Source organism: Mchenga conophoros, linkage group LG20, assembly GCF_057382185.1.
Source record: "Mchenga conophoros isolate Kocher_MC1m ecotype Shallow Benthic linkage group LG20, M_conophoros_male_GT1.1, whole genome shotgun sequence".
In the NCBI taxonomy this organism is placed as follows: Eukaryota; Metazoa; Chordata; class Actinopteri; order Cichliformes; family Cichlidae; genus Mchenga; species Mchenga conophoros.
The window spans coordinates 26,947,326-26,951,466 of record NC_140545.1 but is presented as its reverse complement, the minus strand read 5'-3'; positions in this window follow the sequence as shown (position 1 = coordinate 26,951,466).

Below are 4,141 nucleotides of genomic sequence, written 5' to 3'. Positions count from 1 at the left end.
TCCCTCATGTTTTGTGTCATCGTGAATGTGGCATGAATGACAAACCCAACCACATCATCACACTTTTCAGCAAACATTTTATTTCTGGTTGTTGTTTCCACAATACTCGCAGCTACAGCTTTTTAGCTTCCAGCCTCCCATAGACCAACAACAACTACCACAGACTTTTATACAGGGGAGGCACGATGAGCTGATTGAGCTTAGGTGTATCACCCTCTAACGCTACTAACCACGCCACAGTGAAGTTACAGCTATAACATTTATGCCACAACAATGTGCATCCCTCGGTTCTGCCAGAAAAAGGTAACCATAATGCTCCATGCACAATGGCACCCATGGAAAACTAACTTGAAACTTTAACCACTTAATACTTAATTATGAAAACTTTAAGCTTATCTTCTCTCATAAAATGAACCCGACACCATCTGTAAAGAATCCATCCACCCACAAAGCGAGCCTGAAAGAATGATAAAGCTGAGTAGAGCTTAAAGCTTAAGTGGAATTTCTGACTAGTAAGGACAACAGCTTCTTGAGAGCATCTGAAGAATCTTTTGCAGTTCTGGATGGGTTGGAGGTTCCACCCAAAGAGCTGATTGAGAAGGTGCCAAGTAGGCGCCAGCCAAGAGCCATCATATGCTTTGACATCATCAAGTTGCCTGACTACTGCCACAACTATCTGACACAGGGCTTTGTCTTGTTTTAATGCCAAAAAAAGGGGTTCTAAAGTTTTGAAGGATTTCTAACGTTTTTCCTGGAGTGTCTCTCTGAACAAGTTTAATTTAAGAGCAGTTTTAAAAAAACTTTGTTGTTTATGAACGTGTTTTTATTCCTTTCCTATGTAGCTCTGGAGCGCTATTCAAAGCTAATAAATCTTTACTTATTAATAGTAATATACAAAAAAAAAATACAAAAAATATAAAGTGAAAAGCATAAAAGGAGAGTGGACATTCACTAAAAGGAAAATTAAACTGGGCAACACAAAAACCAACACAGAGAGAGATCCTGGAACATGGAGGGAGATGAACAGACAATCCAGCAAGGGACAAAAGGGAACTGACAAAATATGTACAAATAAGAGCGATTAGGGAATGTGGAGACACATGGGAATCAAGAGGGACAGATCAGACACAACAAAGTCAAAGAAACCTTTATTTTTCACATGCAAATATTACAGCCTGCAGTGAAATTGGACCCCCCCCCCCCCCCCGAACAAACATACATAGCACAGATGTCACATGGGAAAACAGGTCTGAGATAGAGAAAAAACTAGGAAATGTGCAATACAACGGGTAGGTGGAGGAGGGGAAAAAAGAGACCTCTACTCATACTCGGCTCCTGGTGGGAGGTCAGTATGAGAACAGAAAAACAAACAAAACTCCTCAGCACAGAGAGCACATAAATCTCCACATCAAAACACCATGAAAACAAATGGCAAGCAACAGGGGTGGTTAAGGGGTAAGGGGGGGGGTGAGCCGATGTAGACACAGCCATCCTGCCCTACTGCCATTCGTCTGGTGCGGGGGCAGAGCCGCTGTCTGACCTTAGCTGGAGATAAGCATTTGGAGGTGTTTGGAATCCAGATGGGGACGAGGAGTCTAAACTGTTCTGTTATCAGGGAGAGAATTTGTTGTTGTTGATCAGCTTCAGCCTTGAGACCACAGCCAACGCCGATAAGGAATATCTAAATGAGTTGACAAATCCATTTGGAATTATTGCCATTTCTGAAACATGGATTTATGCTGAGAAAGGACTGGACTTTGGACTGATGGGATATGATGTGAATTGTGTAAATAGAAGGAACAAAAGTTGAGGGGGAGTAGCTGTGTATGTGGATAAAAACCTAAATTACAAGGTGGTGGAAAGTATGACAACTGCGATTGATAATGTATTAGAATGTGTAACAATTGAAATTTATAAAGAAAAAGAGAAAAATGTAATAATTAGCTGTATATATACAGTGGCTTGCAAAAGTATTCGGCCCCCTTGAACTTTCCCACATTTTGTCACATTACAGCCACAAACATGAATCAATTTTATTGGAATTCCACGTGAAAGACAAATACAAAGTGGTGTACACGTGAGAAGTGGAACGAAAATCATACATGATTCCAAACATTGTTCAAGCGATCATTCAGAAATGGAAGGAGTATGGCACAACTGTAAATCTACCAAGACAAGGCCGTCCACCTAAACTCACAGGCCGAACAAGGAGAGCGCTGATCAAAAATACAGCCAAGAGGCCCATGGTGACTCTGGACGAGCTGCAGAGATCTACAGCTCAGGTGGGGGAATCAGTCCATAGGACAACTATTAGTTGTGCACTGCACAAAGTTGGCCTTTATGGAAGAGTGGGAAGAAGAAAGCCATTGTTAACAGAAAACCATAAGAAGTCCCGTTTGCAGTTTGCCAGAAGCCATGTGGGGGACACAGCAAACATGTGGAAGAAGGTGCTCTGGTCAGATGAGACCAAAATGGAACTTTTTGGCCAAAATGCAAAACGCTATGTGTGGCGGAAAACTAACACTGCACATCACTCTGAACACACCATCCCCACTGTCAAATATGGTGGTGGCAGCATCATGCTCTGGGGGTGCTTCTCTTCAGCAGGGACAGTGAAGCTGGTCAGAGTTGATGGGAAGATGGATGGAGCCAAATACAGGGCAATCTTGGAAGAAAACCTCTTGGAGTCTGCAAAAGACTTGAGACTGGGGCGGAGGTTCACCTTCCAGGGCAACAATGGTGTCATGGCTGTGTGCAGGCAGGCAGAGAGGAAGGATCCTAAATGCAGGATTTGGAGGCAGACGTGAACTCAAAAACACTCAGCTTTATTGCTGGGCATTAACAGAACATAAACTTAACTAAACTGAGAATACAAAACTAACTAAGCGGACAGGCAGGCTAGCGGACAGAACACACAGTTAACGTGAGGGTACGACGCGACACTGAGCAAAGGCAAACACAGGGCTAATACACACAGGGAAGTAATCAGGGAATGGAAACCAGGAGGGAGACACAGCTGGGAGAGATTAGGACTAACGAGACAGGGGGGAGCGAAGCCGGACACACTGACATAAGACATAATCCTTTAAAATAAAACAGGAAACAATACACAAAGATGCAGACTAAGAAACACGGCCTTTACACGGGCAGAACTAAACCTAAATCAGATTAAGCTGGAACATACTAAATAATACTAATCATCACCATCATCATAATCTCCTGAAAACAGATCAAGAAAATAACCAAAAATACAAAATCAAACCAAAACATGAGAACTCAAAATGCTGGTCAATTTGACCCAGAACCGTGACAAATGGGATGGTTTAAAACAAAACATATCCATGTGTTAGAATGGCCCAGTCAAAGTCCTGATCTACATCCAATCGAGAATTTGTGGCAAGATCTGAAAACTGCTGTTCACAAACGCTGACCATCTAATCTGACTGAGCTGGAGCTGTTTTGCAAAGAAGAATGGGCAAGGATGTGCAAAGCTGGTAGAGACATACCCTAAAAGACTGGCAGCTGTAATTGCATCAAAAAGTGGTTCTACAAAGTATTTTTTTTTCTTTTTTTTTGCCTGTCCTGTTTGGCTCTTTTGCCATCAGAATTATTGTCTAAAGGCAAAGAAACATGCCCAACGGATTTACTTTACCAAATTGACCAACCCAGCCTTGCTGTATTGGTCTATTTGATTCGCCTTTTATTGTTTATTTTATTTTAACCTGCTAAATACGGGACAGACTTGACTGGGGAAAAGAAAGGGGAGAAAGAAAGAGGGAAAGAAAAACAGCAGGGAAGAGGAATGGTGATAAAGGGCAAAAAAACAAAAACCAACAAAATAAGCAGACAAAAAATATATATATCAATCACCTGGATCACCTGTTGAGAAAGAAAAAAGACCCACCAACGCACCGATGTCTGAGGGCGTCTGCCACTGGCAGGGGGAGGGGAGGGGTGGGGGGAGATAGGCCTCCATAACTTGGAGGGCCTGAGATTTCCCTAGAGAGGTGGCGTCTAATATCCAACCTGACGTATAAACACAGAAAAATAGGCACACACAGATACAAACATCCATTCCCACCCTCATGCTCTCATATGCAAATACTCAACACTCACCCAACGTGGAGACAGACATAAATAG